The sequence below is a fragment of the Physeter macrocephalus genome, chromosome 19 (assembly GCF_002837175.3).
Source record: "Physeter macrocephalus isolate SW-GA chromosome 19, ASM283717v5, whole genome shotgun sequence".
In the NCBI taxonomy this organism is placed as follows: domain Eukaryota; kingdom Metazoa; phylum Chordata; class Mammalia; order Artiodactyla; family Physeteridae; genus Physeter; species Physeter macrocephalus.
Genome location: NC_041232.1, coordinates 86,306,803 through 86,326,861, shown reverse-complemented (window position 1 = coordinate 86,326,861; position 20,059 = coordinate 86,306,803). Strand labels below are relative to the sequence as shown.

The 20,059-nt window shown below is 51.1% G+C and overlaps 1 protein-coding gene across 8 annotated transcripts in view; it reads left to right on the top strand.

Annotated features, from left to right (window-relative positions):
• Window positions 1–2,293: 2,293 nt before the first annotated feature.
• The window catches only part of MBP (myelin basic protein), a 115,835-nt gene continuing 98,069 nt past the window's right edge, over window positions 2,294–20,059 (top strand). For all 8 annotated transcript variants that reach the window (XM_007126001.4, XM_028480638.2, XM_028480636.2 and 5 more), the window contains exon 1: window positions 2,294–2,386. The gene's annotated coding sequence lies outside the window, so the exon portion shown is untranslated. The remainder of the gene's footprint in view (window positions 2,387–20,059) is intronic.

The following is a 20,059-nucleotide window of genomic DNA, read 5'->3' as shown; positions in this document are numbered from 1 at the left end:
CTCCCGTTGCAGAGCACAGGCTCCGGACGCGCAGGCTCAGCGGCCATGGCTCACGGGCCCAGCCGCTCCGCGGCATGTGGGATCCTCCCAGACCGGGGCGCGAACCCGGTTCCCCTGCATCGGCAGGGGGACGCGCAACCACTGCGCCACCAGGGAAGCCCATGGGCTTCTTATTGCAGTGGCTTCTCTTGTTGCAGAGCATGGGCTCTAGATGCGTGGGCTCAGTAGTTGTGGCACACGGGCTCAGTAGTTGTGGCTCGCGGGCTTAATTGCTCCGTGGCATGTGGGATCTTCCTGGCCCAGGGCTCGAACACGTGTCCCCTCATTGGCAGGCGGATTCTTAACCACTGTGCCACCAGGGAAGTCCATCCGTCACTTTATTAAATCGTGTTCCTTATTCCCTCACATACATTTTCCTTGAAGTTCCCATGTATTTGGGGGCATTACATCCCCCAAATATAGGCATGGTGGGATCTTATAAATACTTTAAAAAGCATTTAACTGGAGCTTGGCAAGCCTGACATTTGCAGAGACGGCTGTGGGCATATGCGAGGTTTCTACACAGCACGAAGCGGGACAAACCCTGCTGCTTCCCTGTGGCCTGGACTCCCCAATATCCAGTCTTCACTGATGTCTGCAGGGCAGGAGCCCTTCTTCCCAAATCCCAGTCACCCCAGGAAGAAGCAAGGAGACATCTCGGGGGAGAAGAAGTGCTTTGTGATCCTAAAACCGGCATCCAAATGGAACCCACTGTGGCCTGAGCTTTAAGAAATATCGGGGTTGGGGGGGGAAGCGTGACTTGAGTCAGGGACCCGGAAGCGTCCCGGGTCAGAGTCACTGCCCCACACACCCTTGGGCTCCTCTGGCTCCCGGAACCCCGCCTGTCCACCCTCTGCTGCAAGTGGGCTGAAGGCTTGGACAGAGAACTGGGAACAGGCAAAAACTTCGTCTTCGGCACAGCCAGCATCCCTGCCTTAAGAAATATCGGGGTTGGGGGGGGGAAGCGTGACTTGAGTCAGGGACCCGGAAGCGTCCCGGGTCAGAGTCACTGCCCCACACACCCTTGGGCTCCTCTGGCTCCCGGAACCCCGCCTGTCCACCCTCTGCTGCAAGTGGGCTGAAGGCTTGGACAGAGAACTGGGAACAGGCAAAAACTTCGTCTTCGGCACAGCCAGCATCCCTGCCCCGCCGCCCTGCTGACCTCCCCTCTCTAACTCCTGAAACCCCCAGGCCAACCTTTTCTGAGGAAAGGATCAAATATTTCTGGGACGGTGGACACATTTCTCTTAGAATCACCAGCATTGGAACGTGGTTGCTAGACGCCCGGCCTGTGAGGGCGGCTGCTTGGAGAAGACAGCCCTGAAACCACACTGGGAGCTGGGGCCCTTCTGGCCGGCCCGGGGGGACCAGGGAAGAGTCTCACCAAGCACCAGACTTCCCCTCCCCCTAATAACCAGGTTGGGTCCCCGCGGGCTCCGGGACAGCGTCAGACTCAATTCCCTGACCTGGAATCTAAGCCATGGCGGACGCCGGGGTCTCGGTCTGTGTCTCCCCTCAACCTCCTACTTTTCCACCATCAGGAGAATGCAGGGGAAAGGACCACCGGACTGTGTGCAGGTGACTAAGGTCCAAACAAGAGGCTTCCTTTGGGCCAAGAGGATGACACTGGCCCCAAGCCAATAGATGCTTCGGGCCGCAGGCCCCAGGGCCGCCCCTCCAAACGCGCGTCTTCTGGTCTGCTTTGCGAGCGCCCTTCGCTGGCCTCCTTTGAGAAGCCTGTGTTCTCCAGCGGAGCACCTGTCCGGGTGCTGGGATGGACGAGAGCTCCCCGGGTGTTCCCCAGGGGCCAGGCGTTGCTGGGGGCCCTGGAGCCGGCGCTGGCGGCCGTGGAGCGCGGTGTGGGGCAGCCGCTCTCAGGGCTCCCTCTCCGCGCGCTCGGGCGGCGTGCTTCGGAGGCTCAGCCGCGAGCAGAGGCTCAAAGAGCCGCAGTTCAGCCCGGGCCGGAGCCCGCGCCCGCCTCCAGGGGCGGCCCCCGCGCGGGGCCCGTGAGAGCCGCGAGCCCGCGTGGCGGAGCCGCCCGGAGGCGGTCCCGGCCGGCAGGCAGCAGGTGGGGCGGCTCGGCTCGGCCCGGCCCGGCCGTGTTTACCTGGCTCGCAGGAAGCCCGGGGGGCGGGGGAGGGGCGGCGGGCGCGCCAGGCGTTCGGAGCCGCCGCCGTCAGTCGCCGCCGCGCGCCAGCGAGGACGAGCCTGCGGCCCCGGCGGCCCGCGTCCCCGACCCGGAAGGCGGCGCCGGCGCCCCGGGACCCCGCGCGCTTGGGGCCCGCGCGGCGAGGAGGCGGCCTGGACCCCGCGGCGCCCTCGACCTGGGAGCGGCGAGCGCAGCGCGGTGGGTGACCCTCGCCGGGGGCGGGAGGGCCCCTTTGCGGCCTCGGAGCGGGGACCGCGGGGACCCAGGCGCGGGGCTCACCCGGGCGGCGGCGCAGGTGGCGGCAGGTGGCAGCCGGGCGGCCGCCCTGCGAGGGGTGGGCGCGTGTAGACGCGATCCAGAGCGGCGGGGCTGTCCCCAGCGGGCGTCCAGGTGCGGGCTCGGCCGGGCCCGGCGGCCGGGGTCGCGGGCAGAGCCTGGGCGGGGGTGAGGGTAGAGTTTCGGGTGAGAGGTGACAGAGGTCAAGGAGGCCGCCCCGGGCGGGCTGGGAACGCGCGCTGGTGGCGAGCTTTCGGGAAGGCGGGGGTCCCCACCAGCCTAAAGTGCTTCTTAATGACACACCTGGCGCCGAGAGGACGACTCCTACCGTCCGCCGCCCCACAAGCCGAAAACCAGTTTCCTTTTGAGCGCCGAGGGCGGCAACAGGCGACTGTCCGGGCTTCCGCCTTCCGGGGGCCCGTCCCGGCTCGGGCCGCGCCGCCTGCGCCCACCTGCGCGCCTGGCGCCCCCGGGCGCGAAGCCCCCTGGCCCGGCGCCGGGTTGGGTGGCCCTTAGGGTGCCCTGTGATCTGCACGATTCCCTGACATTCAGTGGCTCTGGGTCCTTTGGGCTGCTGGTGGAACTGCCTCGTTTCTTTTAGCTTCTCCTTTCACCTCGTTTCAGAAGGCAGAGTGGGACTTGGAAAAACGTTTGCGTTTCTTTGGTGATCTCAGTAGGAGTCTGGCAGGAAATAAGCGCTTTCTGGTTCCTGGTTCTCTGTTTTCCAAATGCTACAACGTGAGAATCGACAACGCCTGTTCAGTTTGCCTCTGCAGCTGTGGAAGGCACGGGCCACAGCCGGGATGTGCTGGGAGAGGTGTAAACACGGTGCAGGGGGGCCGCTGGCTGTTCTGGCCACGGATACCCACACCTGGCCTAGAAAGAGAGATTTTCAGAGGGAGGGAACTTTAGGGTGCGCCCTGTTTAAGACCTGTGGGTTTTGGAGAAGACTTTAGCCCCCCAGCTCAGGGAGATAGTTTAGAGAGTGGCCCACAAGTCTGGGACCCCCCTGAATCGGGCTCAGTCCTGACCCCCCTTCTCCCTGGCAGGACCACCTCTGAGTGCTGGGGGCCCCCTCGGACGTGGTGACCCAGGTGCAGAGCCAGCGGGAGCCTGGGACAGAGCAGCTCTTCAGGGAGCGATGGGCCCAAAGGACCAGCAAGTGGGCCGCAGCCTCACAGCTGTGTTTCTCCCAACCCAGGAGAAGCGCCCATCACTCGTCGTGTTTTTTTTTAAGTGGGATAAACCAAAACCTGAAGGGAGGGAATCCAGTTCAAAATTATTGTAAAGTGTTGGCTAACAGTCACTCCCAACGGTTTAACTGTTCTGAAATGACTCCCTTTAGTAACTCAGGGTTAAACAAAAGCTGTTTGGTTCAAATCCACTTTAGAAACCTTTTGTTGTTTGACTTTTAGTTTCTCTTTAGATTCTTAAAAAAAAATTTTTTTTAATACTTTTTTTTTTTTTTTTTTTTTTTTTTTGCGGTACGCGGGCCTCTCAGTGTTGTGGCCTCTCCCGTTGCGGAGCGCAGGCTCAGCGGCCATGGCTCACGGGCCCAGCCGCTCCGCGGCCGGACCGGGGCACGAACCCGCGTCCCCTGCATCGGCAGGCGGACTCCCAACCACTGCGCCACCAGGGAAGCCCAGATTCTTTAAAAATTTGACACGGTATCAGCCACCGTCTGTGTGCCTTTTCCACCCACGTGTCCAGGTAGCATTTTTGACCACTTACAAATTGCCAGGCTGTCTTCTTAGAGCAATATATCACCTCACTGATAGGCAGGATGCCCTGGGATACCCTCATTTGATATAACTACCCTATCAGTACCCTCATTTTTACTGACTAGGAAACCAAGGCATGGAGACACCCAGGGCGCCCAGGACTCAGTTCTGGGAACCTGCCACCAACCCTTTGTTGCTGCCCTGAGGACGCCTTGCAAAACCCACAGGGCTACCTGCCATTTCTCTGTCTGTTAACATTCCACCGCTAATCAGCGGCCACGCCCAACAAAATATGCTTCCTCTTCAGGATGATTGGCCTCGAAGGCCGCTGTCAGGTCTCTGTCAGTCATCTTTTCCTTAACTTCCTCAGTAAAGTTGACAGTAAAGAAGGAAAGACGGTTCTCTAATTCCTCAGTACGCTTTTTAGTAAGTAGTCATTAAGCAGTAAGACACTTCTACTGGTCCGTGAGAGCCACTGAAGGAAGCTTAAATCAGCCTGAGTTTGGGGCCCCAGGAGGTGAGTTTAAAGCAACAGTAATTACACACAGGGAGACCCTGGTGGTCCCATTCAGCAGAGATGAGCAGAATTCAAACTCCACCTAAACGTGTAGCCGTCAGGCTTCAGCCAGAGAAACGGAATCAGTGGGAGATGCACCTGAGTGACTTATCGCAAGGAATTGGGGCTGGAGAGGCCGACCAGACAGGAGGCTGCAGCTCTCAGGCGTGAGCCGAGGCCACGTCCAGAGGGCACTGACGCTGCAACCAGGAATAGGGAACAGTGCGTATTCTGAAGATTTTAGCAAAGTCTCAGAGTCAATAATTGCTAAAAATTCATAAATATGGATCTGGACTCTGTGAACACCTCTGAGTAAGCGTGAGGCTCTATTATTTAAAAAAAATAGATGGATGCCTAGAGAATGAGGATAAACAGACTTAGGTGAGGTATCTGGAATGTATCAAACATTCTAAAATTCAGCAATATAAAACAAACTGCCCAACAGAAAAAGATGTGACTGAACAGGCTGGCCTAGAAGAGAAAACCCAGATGGGCTAGTAAAATATGAAAAGATGTTTAACCCACTGGTTCTCAGGGAATCAAAAATCACATCAATGGGATAATTTTTCATATCCATCATACTGGTAAAAATGTTAAATTCTGACTATACCAAGTATTGAGGAAGATGTAGAGAAGTGAGAACTCACATTATTGTGAGTAGGAGTGTAAATAAAGAAGAATCCAGAAAAGCTGATGACGGACATTCCCTGTGACTTATGATTTCACTCCGAAGTTCACCCTCTAGGGAGAACCTGGTCTGAGTGCATAGGGCACATACAAAGGTTGCTCATGGAAGCAATTTTTAAAAACTCTTTATTTTGAGATAATTGTAGGTTCACATGCAATTGTGAGAAATAATAGAGATCCATATATGCTTCATAACATCTTGCAAAACTATAGACAATATCACATCCAGGAGATTAACATTGGTACAATCCATCAGCTGTGTTGAGATGTCAGATTTCGCTAGTTTACGTGTGTGTGTCTGTGTGTAGTTCTATGTAATTTTATCACGCATGTACAGTTGTGTGACCACTGACCTCAGGTAGGACAGCTCCATCACAAATTCCCTAGGGCTGCCGTTTATGGCCACAGCCAACTTCCCCCTTACCCCTCCGTATGCCCTTGGCAACCACTAATCTGTTCCCCATTTTCTATAATATCATCATTTCGAGAATGCTATTTAAGTAGAGTCATGCAACCTTTTTTGATTGGCTTTTTTCACTGACTGCAATTCTCTTGAGATCTTTCCAAGTCGTTGAGTATACGGATAGCTTGTTCTTTTTTTATTGATGAGTAGTATTCCGTGGAATGGATGCCCACCCCGCTCCCGTAGTTTTTTGGTTTTAAGCATTTGCCCTTTGGGGGTTTCCAGTTTGGGGCTATTTGAGTAAAGCTGCTATGATCGTCCATGTACAGGTTTTTGTGTGAGCACGGTTTTCATTTCTCTGGGATAAATGCCCAAGCAAGAGTGCCATTGCTGAGTCAAATAGCAAACACGTATTGCATTTCATAAGAAACTGCCCTCCTCTTTTCCAGAGTGGCTGCACCGTTTTACATCCTACCAGCCAGGTGTGAGTGATCCAGTATCTCCACGACAGCCTTTGGCACTGTCACTATTTTTTCTTTGAGCCTCGAACAGGTGTGCGGCGATACTTCACCGTGATTTTAGTCTGTGTTTCCCTCACAGATAATGATGCCAGTCTTTCCACGTGTGCGTCTGCCATCTGCACATCCTCTCAACGAGCAGCCTGTTCTCATCTTTGCCCTTTTTCTGATTGGGTTGCTCGGTCTCGTTAGTTCCTTGTATCTTCTAAATACGGCTCCTAGTTTTGGTTTGCAGTTATTCTGTCAGTTTAGCTTGACTTCGTTCTCTCCACGGTCTTTTGCAGGAAGAAAGTTTTTCATTTTGATGAGATCCAGTTTATTAATTTTTTCCTTTTATGGATTGTGATTTGGGTGTGAAATGCAAGAACCCGTGTCCTAGCCTGAGTCTGGAAGATTTTCTCGTTTTTTTTTCCCCTACATGTTTTATAGTTCTACATTTTGCACTGAAGTCTGTTGTCCGTTTCCAGTTAATTTTGTATAAGGAGTGAGGTTTAGGTGGAGGGTTTTGGTTTTGTTTGGTTTTTGTGCCTACCTGGGAATGCCGAATTGCTCCAGGACTGTTTGTTGAAAAGATGACCCTTCCCCCATAGAACTGCTTTGGCATCTTTGCCAAAAATCGTGTTCCCGTATTTGTGGGGGTCTATTTCTGGTTTCCCTGATCTGGTTCCTTGATCGAGGTGTCTGTTGCTGCCCCAGGGCCACACTGTGCTGATTTCTGCGGCCGGAGGGTGAACCTTACCATCAGGTAGCGTGAGTCCTTCTTCTTTCTTTCTTTATCAAAATCCTGTTAGCTGTGCTGGCTCCTGTGCCGTTCCATACGTTTTAGAATAAGCTTGTTTGTGTCTACAAAACCCTTGGTGGAGTGTTTCTAGGAATTTCATCAAGTCTATAGATGGACTTGGGAGAATTAGCAGTTTTACCGTGTGGGGTTTTCCACGCTGTGATCACAGGTTGTCTCTGTTTATTTAGATGTGCTTTTGTTTCTTTCATCAGTGTTTTGTAATTTTCAGCGTATGGATTCTGAATCTCTGGGGGTTTTTTAAGCGTATACGTAAATATTTCTCTTTTTTTGAGTTGTTTTTAAATAGTGTCATGTTTTTGACTTCAGTTTCTACATGTGTGTTGTCAGTTTACGCAAATGTGGATGATTGGATGATTTTTGTGTGCTGTGACCTTGTGTCCTGCGACCTTTTGCCCAACTCCCTCACTAAGTCTAGACTTTGGGGGTAGACTCCTTGTGATACCCATGCAGACCGTCATGTTACCCGTAAATGGGAAAGTGTTATTTCTTCCTTTCCAATCTCTATCCTTTATAATTTCTTTTTCTTGTCGTGTTGCACTGGAACTTCCAGTGCTCTGTTGAATAAGAGTTGCAGGAGTGGACATCCTTGCCTTGTTCCTGATCAGAGGGCCCCTAAGTATGATGTAGCTGTAGGGTTTTTGTAGAAGTTCCTCGTGACATTGAGGTAGTTCCCCTCTATTCCTAACTTGCTGAGAGGTTTTGTCATGAATGGGTGTCAGGTTTTGTCATGAATGGGTGTCGGATTTTGTCAAATAGTCTTTGAGTCAGTTGACAGGCTCCTGTGATTTTTCCTCTTTAACCTGTTAGTATGATGGATTATACTGATTAATGTTCAAGTCGGTGTTGAACCACCCTTGCATGTCTGAAATAAATTCCACTGGGTCCTGTGTATAATTTTTTTATATGTCGCTGGATTCACTTTGCTAGTATTTTGTTGAGGATTTTTGCTTCTAAGTTCGTGAGAGAGATTTTGGCTTGTGGTTTTCATTCTTTGTACAGTCTGTGCTGCTTTTGATATCAGGGTGATATGAGCCCCATAAAAATGAGCTGGGAAGTGTTCCCTCCTGTTCTGATTTCTGGAAGGGTTTATGTAAAAATGACATTAATTCTTCTTTAAATGTTTGGTAGAAATTTCCAGTGAAACCGTCTGGGGCTGGAGAGTTCTTTGGAGGGGCATTTTCTAATTACACATACAGTTTCATTAATAGTTGTAAGATTATGTGAGTTATATATTTCATCTTGGTTGAATTTTGGTAGTTTGTGGGTTTCGAAGAATTGGTTCATTTCTTGTAAACTGTAGAACTTATGAGTGCACTATTGTTCACAGGATCCTTTATTGTCCTTTTAATGCCACAGGATCTGTAGCGATATCCCTAGTTTTATTCCTCATAGTGATGATTTCTGTCTTCTCTCCTTTTATGTGAGAATCTTGCTAGAGCATGATCCATTTTATTGATTTTTTTCCAAAGAACTAGCTCTTTGTTTAATTGATTTTTCTCTGTTGTTTTCCTGTTTTTGGTTTCATTAGTTTCTGTTCTCATCTTTACTATTTCCTTCCTTCTACTTTCTTTGCGTATATTTAGGTTTTTTTGTTTGGTTTGGTTTTTTAGTTTCCTCAGTTAGAACTTAGATTATTGATTTGAGTACCTTTCCTGTTTTCAATGTCAGCATTTTAGTCCTATAAATTTCCCTCTCAGCACTATTTTAGCTGTGCCCACATATTTTTTTTCAAATGGTTTAAATGTTTATTGAATCGAGATTTTTTTCGGTCCAAGATCAGGTCAGAAAGTGAACAAAATGTGGAAAGGATTGGCTGGTTGATGGCTCCCAGAAAGAGAGCTGAGGTTCAAGGTGTAGCCCTTCTGCCAGGCTCTGTGCGGTGTTGGGTCAGGTCTCGATACAGGTCAAAATCGAAGCAATAGCATTGAATGGAAAGCAGCCAAGTTACAGATGAATAAATACAGTATCATTCTATTTATTGAAAGATTTTAAATACACAAAAGAACACACTACCTGTTGTGATCACACAGAGATGAAATAAAGACAGAAATCACGCAAATTGGGCTATCCGTCAACCTCCGGAAGCTGCTTACCTGTGTCTAGGGAAGGATGGGTTTGTATGAAGGGAAGGGGATTTGTTTTATTTCTGAAACATTTTGAGATTTTAGACAAAGAAAGGAATGTGTCACTTTTTTTGAGGGAAAAGGTAAGCCAGCTGTGTATTTTTTTCTATACCTTTTGTTTGTAATAATTAATCACTTATGTTAACAATAAAGATGCCAATGCCAAGTTTGGGGGATGACACTAAAGAAGGTGAAATGATGTAAAAGCTGGGAAGCTTAATAGCCTCAAAGAAGACCTGGAAGTAGGTTGGGGTGAAGTTACTAAAATTAGGTAAAAGCAAGAGCAAAGAAAAAGAGAGTTGGGGAACTTCCCTTGTCCCCATTATCATTTGTAAACGGGGTACAAACAAGGAAAACTACAAGTGGAGTTAAGTAGGGTGATCTTAGAAGAAGGGCTGTGCCCTGTGAACCAGCCAAGGGCTGAGATTTCGGGGGGCGGTGGGGGGAAGGTGGGCGCCGCTCCTGGCCCTGCACTCAGCCTGTGAATTCAACTTGCGGTCCTGCGGTCCGCTGTCTTTCTTTTAAGAACCATTTACATCTGCATAAACATGAAGGACGTGAGGGGGCACTAGCGCATTGGGACCCAGCTGGTTTTCCTTCTTTGCTGCCTGAATTTTTCCTGAGTCCCTCATGTGCATAAGTTTGGCCTCTAAGTACCGTCCAGCGTGTTTTAAATAGAGGTCAGCAAACCAGGGCCTCCCTTCTCGCTCCTCTGCCCGGTGGGAGAGCTGGCCCTGGATGCGTCCGCAAGTCCACAGGTCCCCCTCCCGTGGGCACCGGACAGCCTCCCCGGCCCAGGGGGCCTCTGCTCCCTTCCACTCACCCCCTCCAGACTTGCGGTGTCGGCACCAATGTCTGCGGGCCAGCAACTGGTCTACAGGGGCCACTGGCCACAGGCAAGTGCAAGGACGCTGCGGTGGCCGAGGAATTGACTTCCTGGAGAATTATTTCACTTTCTTTAAGAGTGAGGGGATTAACATTCAGCTCACCCTTTTTCCAAGGTAAGAGAAGGAAAATGAGGTTTTATGCACAGTAAGCGATTAACCAAATTTCATGCTTCGTTCTATGTCAGAGACTAATATACAGAGCGTGGAAAGACGGGTCCCAGAGGCAGCTGAGGGCCTGGAAGTTGGTCACCCGGACACACTCACACTCTCACACACACACACACACACACACACACACACACACACTCACACTCTCTCACACACACACACACACACACTCACACTCTCACACACACACACACTCACACACACACACACAGACTAATATACAGAGCGTGGAAAGACGGGTCCCAGAGGCAGCTGAGGGCCTGGAAGTTGGTCACCCGGACACACTCACACTCTCACACACACACACACACACACACACACACACACACACCCCATGTGCTCGTGGCTGGAGTCCGCACGTGACGGCTGGTGTGGGGTTGGCAGCCCTGCATGTTAGGGCAGCATCTTGTACAGTAAGAACTACCCCTCCTTCGCCGAATGTAATTATGCCTGAGGTTTAATCCTCTGAACTTCTCAACCCAAGAGTTTATTTCCATGTGATATCTGTTGTTTCAAACATGCATATATATATATAATGACGTATCTAAAACCCACTAAGAAGCCTAACTAATCTCTCCCACCACTCAGGCAAACTTATTTTCTTTCTTTCTCTTTTTATGGTTTTCAGTTTCTTTATTTTTTTATAATTGAAGTAGAGTTGATTTACAGTGTTGTGTTAGTTTCCGGTGTACAGCAAAGTGATTCACACACACACACTCACACTCTCTCACACACACACACACACACACTCACACTCTCACACACACACACACACACACTCACACTCTCTCACACACACACACACACACACACACACACACACACACACACACACTCGGATATACTAATGCTGCCTCTGCCCCTATAACCAGAGTCTTGACTTGGCAAACTGCTTCTTAGGAATTTCGAGACTCATCACTTCCTTCTTTCTAGAATATTTTTATTGGTCTCTGACTCCTTCAAAACTGCCATTCTATAAAACTGCCAGCTCTGGCTCTGCCTGCATGTTAGGGCAGCATCTTGTACAGTAAGAACTACCCCTCCTTCGCCGAATGTAATTATGCCTGAGGTTTAATCCTCTGAACTTCTCAACCCAAGAGTTTATTTCCATGTGATATCTGTTGTTTCAAACATGCATATATATATATAATGACGTATCTAAAACCCACTAAGAAGCCTAACTAATCTCTCCCACCACTCAGGCAGACTTATTTTCTTTCTTTCTCTTTTTATGGTTTTCAGTTTCTTTATTTTTTTAAAATTGAAGTAGAGTTGATTTACAGTGTTGTGTTAGTTTCTGGTGTACAGCAAAGTGATTCAGTTATACATATATAGATATATTCTTTTTCAGATTCTTTTCCCTTATAGGTTATTAAAAAATATTGAGTAGAGTTCCCTGTGCTACACAGTAGGGCCTTGTTGTTTATCTATTTTATATACAGTAGTGTGCATCTGCTAATCCCAAACTCCTAATTTATCCCTCCCTGTCTTCCCCTTTGCTAACCATAAGTTTTGTTTCAATGTCTGTGAGTCTGTTCCTGTTTTGTAAATAAGTTAACCAACTGGTTTATTTTTATGCTCTTACTTTTACAGGTACTCTGAAACTTGATAATCCCGGCAAGTGTCAGATGCTTGCTATGGATAGACTTCAAGATCATAGGAACACATCTAGTGAACTCTCACCCCATGGTTTCTAAAAACAAAACCAAAACAAACAACTAATCCAATCAGAAACCAGGGGCTTTCTTTTATTATTATTTTTTTTATTTTTGGCTGTACTGGGTCCTCGTTGCTGCGCGCGGGCCTTCTCTAGTTGTGGCGAGCGGGGGCTACCCTGCGTTGAGGTGTGCGGGCTTCTCATTGCGGTGGCTTCTCTGGTTGCGGAGCACGGGCTCTAGGCGCGTGGGCTTCAGTAGTTGTGGCTCGCGGGCTCAGTAGTTGTGGCGCACGGGCTCAGTAGTTGTGGCGCACGGGCTTAGTTGCTCCGCGGCATGTGGCATCGTCCCGGACCAGGGCTGGAACCCGTGTCCCCTGCATTGGCAGGTGGATTCTTAACCACTGCGCCACCAGGGAAGCCCAGGGGCTTTTGTTTTAAAATGAGCTCCTTTTTAAAGGAAAGAATTGGTATGAAAAGATGCAAGAATGGCATTTCTCTTAGTGGTGATGTGACGCCACACATCAAAACTGATGCTGGTTTTGAAAAGGGGTCAGTGGCTTACAGCTGGTGACGAGAGCGGTGACGCCCTCCAGGGTGTGAGGGAGCTTCTCTGAGGCCCCAAACCGCAGCTTGTTACAGGAAATGAGTTTCTGCTCAGAGCCCCTTGGCAGTTGTTCTCCTTGGTATGTGTTGTAAATTTTGAAATGCAAAAAGAGTTGCAAGAGCCATTCAGTATGTTTTACTGAACACACTGGTTTTTAACATCATGCTGATTCTGATTATGTAGTAATTAGGCTTGGGTTTGGTTTATACCTCCCCACTGTTAAAACCATCTAGAAAACAGAGACTGGTGTTGATGCTTATTCTGAAAGCGAGTTGACTTGGTTGCCTTTTACATCAGGTTTTGCTCGAATCGGCGGCCAACATTCGGTGCTGACCACCCTGACGGCAGCTCTGAGTGACCCCCAGGGAGGCCAGGCCGTGCCCTGCGCCCTGCAGGTGACACCTGAGTGCTGAGGGCTCTGTGGCGGCCCAGGTTCCCCGCTGGTGAGGGCTGCAGCTCAGCCCGGAGACCCCCGGGGTCTGCCCGGCCCCGTGACCAGCGGCTCCCCGGCTGGACTGAGGCTTCCTATGAGTCATGGCTGCAAAGGCAGGCAGAGCCGCTAGGGTGACATGCCTCCCTGTCATTTGGTTTTCTGAAATGTTTATTTCGGAGAGTGATTCCTGCAGTCAGATTTCCCTTTGTTTCATGGGACTTGGGGGCAGCCAGGGTGGAAGCAGGTGAGGGTTTGATTTTTGTCAGAGGGTGGGGAGCCTGGGGGCCCCATCCTCGATGTTTTGAGTAAAGAGAGGGCTCGTGCTGGCCTTGTTCACCACTGATAGCAGCGCCCACAAGTGTCGGCCCCGCCTTTCGGGGTGTCAGGCGACAGAGGATCTCCCCCCAGGCCACATCCGACCCGCCCGCCCCTGCAGTTAGCAGCCTCTGTCGCCGCAGCCCTGCGGGCAGGAGCAGAAAGCCAGGTGCGAGAACGTTCCTCCAGTAAAGGTGGGCAGGTGCACGGCCTCGCCTACTAACAGCCGCCAGACTAACCAGCGAGGAAGGAACGCTCAGATGGCGCTCACCTCCATCCGGAGTCTGATTGGATACCTGCCCGAATCAGTGTAGACGGCTGCAGGGCCGGGATTGGCTGGGGGGCAGGATACCCAGCGCCCCAGCAGAGTGTCTGCCGTGGCCAGCGCCTGGCCCCGAGCCTTCCCCGGGGCTGTGGACTAGGATGGCGCCTAACGATCCCCCGGTGGTCTGCCAGCCGCCTGCATGGATGCTGTCCAGAATTCTCATTAAATGCAGAGTCCTAGGCCCGGGGCTCTGGACGCCACACCACAGCCTCGGGGCCCAGGCCCACGAATGTGTCCTCTAAGGAGCTGCACGTGATGAGGACCACTGCTCAGTGAAAGACAGAAATGGGTGAGGAGTGCCCGACGTGGGTCTTGGTGACGCACATTTACCTGAACGCACCTGCACGTGCTCACAAACATCCACTTTAACACGATCGAGAAATTATATTTCACTGAGAAACTGACTTTATGTTTGAAGAATGACTCATGGAAAATAACGTTCTATACTGATGATATGTTCTTATTTTTAAAATTATTTTTATTTTTTAATTAATGAATTAATTAATTTTCATGATTGGCCGCGTTGGGTCTTCGTTGCCGCGCGCGGGCTTTCTCTAGTTGCGGCGAGCGGGGGCTACTCTTCATTGCGGTGCGCGGGCTTCTCATTGCGGTGGCTTCTCTTGTTGAGGAGCACGGGCTCCAGGCGTGCGGGCTTCAGTAGTTGTCGCTCGCGGGCTCTAGAGCGCAGGCTCAGTAGCTGTGGCGCAGGGGCTTAGTTGCTCTGAGGCATGTGGGATCTTCCCGGACCAGGGCTCGAACCCGTGTCCCCTGCATTTGGCAGGCAGATTGTTTTTTTTTTAACATCTTTATTGGAGTATAATTGCTTTACAATGGTGTGTTAGTTTCTGCTGTATAACAAAGTGAATCAGTTATACGTATACATATGTCCCCATATCCCCTCCCTCTTGCGTCTCCCTCCCACCCTCCCTACACAGCACCGAGCTGATCTCCCTGTGCTATGCGGCTTCTTCCCACTAGCTGTCTGTTTTACGTTTGGTAGTGTATATATGTCCGTGCCACTCTCTCACTTCGTCCCAGCTTACCCTTCCCCCTCCCCGTGTCAAGTCCATTCTCTACGTCTGCATCTTTATTCCTGTCCTGCCTCTAGGTTCTTCACAACCTTGTTGTTTTTTTTTTTAGATTCCATATACATGTGTTAGCATACGGTATTTGTTTTTCTCTTTCTGACTTACTTTACTCTGTATTATCATTTGTTTTTTTGTTTTTTATCATTTGTTTTTGATACTCCATTTAGAGGATGACATTCTCTTTCCTGCCTGTGAGCGCTAGCGTATCTGACAAGGAATATTTAGGGATATGCGTCGTCTCCATCCTGGTTTCTTGGTTAGTTGGAACCTAATGTTTTTGCTAAACTTGCTTTGAAAGCAAAAAAATACAGAGCTGCGTGACAGGCTTCCCAAATAGAGCAAACGCACAATCGATTCTTTAAAATTCTCTCATTCTCTAGGATAGGCAGAAGGTCACACCCGCCTTTCCTGTGCACCCACATAAAACAGACGCGTCTGGGGCCCTGAAAGTGCCGTATAGCAGTATTGGGGAGCTCAGGGATCCACAGATAGGGTTCCCAAGGCCCAGCATTTGCTGAACACACTGCAAGATGTATAAGCAAAACTCAGGTTTCCCCATGAGGGGGCTGTGCTGGCAGAGGGGAGGGGACTCAGTAGCTGCTTCTAATCCCCCAGCAGCCCCGGGCCTCCCCTGCGGCCTGTCTGGGAATTCTCTGGGCTCTTCCCGGAATTCCTGGCTGGGGTGAGGGTCAGGATGGACGGCTCCTCCAGGGCTGTTCCCTCCCCCTGTTTCCAGGATGCCCACCTTCCCCACATGGCTTTTCACGGCAGTAGCTCCGTTCTCTGGTTCTGATCACGTTTAGTTTATAAGGGGTTAAATGTTCCGTTCCGCACTTACGTTCTGGGACAGGTAAATAAGTTTTCCTCGCCTCACGTCATCCGCGTGGCGCTCCGGGGTGGTGTTTGTTGCGTCCCCAGATGGCTGCTTCCACTGACCCTGATCATCACCGTCCAGCTGATGCACGTGAGAGCCTGAATTTTGCCGAAGTCGTTGCCCAAGTCCGTTCTTCAGCAACCAGGAGAACGTGGGACATGACTTATTCGGCTCTCTGCGTTGCCTTACGAGACCAGATAAAGCAGGAACTTAATAAAATAGACCAAAATGACTCTCCTGTGTTCGGAGCTAGGTTTCTCTTGGTGTGGCAGGAGGGCAGGCTGTGCTTTGGTTGTTTTTATTCTGGTTCTTTCGGATGTCTGAGAACGTGATGGCCTCGGACTGGCTGAGACCAGGGATTTATGAACTGCAATCCCCAGCTGCCGTTGTCTCCCTAGAAGTAGAAAGAGGATAAATTCTATTTCAGAGTCAGGCCTAATGCATCGCTACCTTCGATGCATCATTTTATACAGCTCTAGGGAAGGTGCTGTCCCTTTTAAAAGGCAGACAATGATTCTTTTATTCCGTCATTATCTCTGTATGTCAAGACTTATTTTTGAGGAGAGAAGGCTTTAAACCAGATATTAAAAGCCAGCCTGGGATTTCCTTGGCGGTCCAGTGGTTAAGACTCCACCCTTCCACTTCAGGGAGCCTCGGTTTGTTCCCCGGTTGGGGAACTAAGATCCCTCATGCTGTGTGGCTCGGCAAAAAAAAAAAAAAAAAAAGCTAGCCTTATTCATTTCAGACGTTGTTTGGAAATTGCTATGTGAAAGGAAGGAGGACATAGAGGTGCTGACCTGGCAGACAGCCTTTCTGAAAAGGCAGTGAAATGCCATGTTTAAAGCCACATTACATAATAGTCCTAACGCTATTTACACAGATATTTTTTACATAGAATTAGCAACACCAAAATGAAATGTGGGATGGGAAAGTAAAGTAAATTTTAATGTGAAGGTAGATTAAAACCTGGACAAATTTTCACACCCCCTTTTTTTTTTAAACTTTATTTAGTTTTGGCTGCATTGGGTCTTCGTTGCTGCACGCAGGCTTTCTCTAGTTGCAGCAAGTGGGGGCTTCTCTTCGTTGTGGTGCGCGGGCTTCTCATTGCGGTGGCTTCTCTTGTTGCGGAGCACGGCCTCTAGGCGTGTGGGCTCAGTAGTTGTGGCTCATGGGTTCTAGAGCACAGGCTCAGTAGTTGTGGCACATGGGCTCAGTAGTTGTGGCTCACGGGCTCTAGAGTGCAGGCTCCATAGTTGTGGTGCACGGGCTTAGCTGCTCCGCGGCATGTGGGATCTTCCCGGACCAGGGCTAGAACCCGTGTTCCCTGCATTGGCAGGCGAATTCTTAACCACTGCGCCACCAGGGAAGCCCTCACACCCCTTTTTTAAAAACCACATTTGTTCGTGAAGGTAGAAAAGGTCGCAGGTGTCATTTCTGTGTGGGCTCATGTGGTACAATCTTCACAGAGTCCGAAATCTCTGAGACTGAACTTCGTTTGCTTTCATGACTTGTGCTGAAGAAGAGTTTGAAAAATGTGTCCTGGACTCAATCCAGAGTTTGCTCCTGACCTCTTTCCATGGAGCTGCCCTTAGTTACTGTAACACCTGTAATCCGGTGGGGCTCTGAAGGGTGGCTCAGGTCCCACTATTTCCCTGTCCTTTTCTTAGATTAACCTTCCCAGACACTCTCTCTGGAGTTTTCTGCACAGAGCTGGTGTGCCTTTCGTGACTAATTACAGATGTTCTAGGGTACGTGATGGAGACCCCGGGGAGGCAGGTATAGAAACGCAGAGAGGAAAGAGGCAGGGGGTGTTCATTCATCCCTCAAAGCAGGTGAAGCCCGGACCCAAGTTGGTGCCCGTGGACTTCATGAAAGAAAGAAGAAAACACCCGGCTGAGGTCTGTGCACAGCGTGGGCCTGGCTGTCTGTGGAGACCCCGTGCCTATAGCCTGTCTGCACAGCTAACCTGGCTGGTAACCAGGGTAACCGAAAGGCCAGGCGCTGCACCAGGTGCCACCCTGGGTTCAGAGGTTTCTATTCCAACCTTTGGACGCAGCTTACGTTAGAGTGTAATTCGAAATCAGTGCTTTGAAAAGGTAATTAATTCATTAAGAACCGCCCTCCCCCACTGCCCCAGGCATCTATCTATGGGTGCCTTGTCTCCACGTATGGTAACTCAGGCTTGTTGTAACCGGTCACTCATGTGCTGAGCGCAGATCCTTGCTTGTTTGATCACAGGTCTTCCTGCCTTCACGACGGATCCCCTGGCCGCCCGGGGAGGGTCTGCATTTGCCCTTAACGGCGGGTGCCCTTGGAGGGGGCCGCGTGCAGCAAAGGCTGCTGGTCCAGCCTCCTCAGGGCCGGTTCTGGTGTCTGGCGCTCGGGCCTCCCACCCTCCTGTCTGTGTGCTGCTCTCCTGGGCTCCCGGCCTTGGAGGCTTCCGCACAAAGTGAGGGAGGGTGGGGCACGCCCTGTCCGCTGCCCTCCCAGCTCTGCACCCACCTCGGGGGGCAGCGGCAGCGGTGCCGCCCACACTCCCCTTTTGTGGTGTCCTTGGTTCCTTCTGCGAAGGGCTTCTGTTCCCTGGGGACCCTGCCCCTGGAGAGGCCCTCGGCCCCCATGGCCCCTGCGCTCTCCTCTTGGAGGCCTAGGCTGCTGCCGCCGGCCACACTGGTCCTGACCGCCACGCCACCTCCCCGGTGCATGCCTGGCTCTGGCCGGAGGGGACGCCTCGATCCAGGGGTCAGTCTGGTGGTCTCAAACCCCACGTGTGCTCCGTGCGTGTGCGTGTGTGTCTGGGCACACGTGGTTTCGGGGGGAGGGAATGACTTCCGGGCTTTATTCTGCTTCCCCCAATCACTTCACAGGTGTTTACTGAGCACCTGCTATGCACCCGTCAGTGGGGTGGGTGCTGGGGACACAGCGGTGGACGAGTCACGGGTCCCACCTGTGGCGCCTTCATCCCCAGAGGGCTCCGTGGGACGGCAGTTCCAGCAGGGGAGGGGGTTGCGGAGAGGGTGGCTCAGGACCCGGGCGCGGCGAGGGTCCCGCCCTGCCCGGGGAGGGAGCAGTGTTCTCAGGGCTGCAGGAGAGACCCTGCAAGGTCGAGGGGAGGCTGGGGTGAGCCACACAACGTCTCTGAGTTCCTGCAGGTCCCCTCCCAGCCCCCCTCCTCTCGGTGGTGGGGGCAGAGCAGGACCACACAGCCAGGGGCCCCAGGCAGGCAGCGTGCTCTGTGGATTTTGCTCCCCCCACTTCGGGGCCCTCTCCTGACCCAGTGTACGTACGCTGGTGACGTGTGCTCCCCTGAGGACGGACCTCAGGACGGTCCTTACCCCCTGCCCCCTCCGAGAAGGATGGGGACAGAGGGTGTTAGCTTAGAGGAGGGTTCTCTCCCGGAGGAGAGCTCTCTTCCCAGAGGAGGTGGATGCAGAAGAGGGGTGTGTGTGTGTGTGTGTGTGTGTGTGTGTGTGTGTGTGTGGTTGCATCTGTGCACGTTGTGCGTGCTGGAACCCAGCTCCTCCCCTGCGCTCACTGCGTCAGGTAATGAGTCTGGTCCTGTCTTGTTTGGATCCGGCCCCCAGCTTCGGGAACCCAGATGTCTGCGTGTCTGACACCATACGATACGGCAGCTTCTCTTAAACTCCCGGGGTGACAGGTGTGAGGCACCCACACCATCCCTGTAGGAGGAGGTGCAGCCACCCCCGGCCCCGCTCCAGGCCCCTCGCTGCCCCAGAAGGACAGCAGAGCCGGTGACCCGTCCAGGGCCGCCCGGCTGCCTGTGGCAGGTGAGACCAGGACTCAGCCTTCCTGCCCCGAGTGCCCCGCTTCCATCACCCTTTTTGGTCCTTTAAGTCGGCCCTGCACTGTCTTTGAACGTTACCACCCCTAAGCATCAAACAAGAAGTTATTTATCCACAGATGCCATGCTTTGGGGGGAATACGAGTGATTAAGACACTTTATCATGGTTTCAGCGTGGTCACAGTTTATCAGATAAGCACAATATTGTGCACATTCTCTGCCAGATTTTTTTCATTTATTTCCTGTAAAAGGCATTCTGGATAATCTTTTTTTTTTTTTTGATAATCTTGATTTTGATGGAGAAATAAAATCATAAGGCCTCCACCTTGTGGCAATAAAACATTGCCTTCTGAACGGATACTGATCTTTTTTAGGCCTTAAAGATACCACTTGGAAACTAAAAACTGTGCAGAAACCAGGTGAAAAGTTCAGGGTCAGACTACAAGCTTGTTGGCAGCCTCGTGTTCATCACACATGCTGTGCTCTGTAGATGTTTCTTATTTACCTATTTAAAAGAGATTTAATGTTATGATGTATTCCTGTAACGCACCATTGTTTACTGTTGCTCTGCGGTGGTTTCCACATCAGAGGGAATGAGGTTCAAAGACTCCGTCCGATTGTCATTAGTGTCT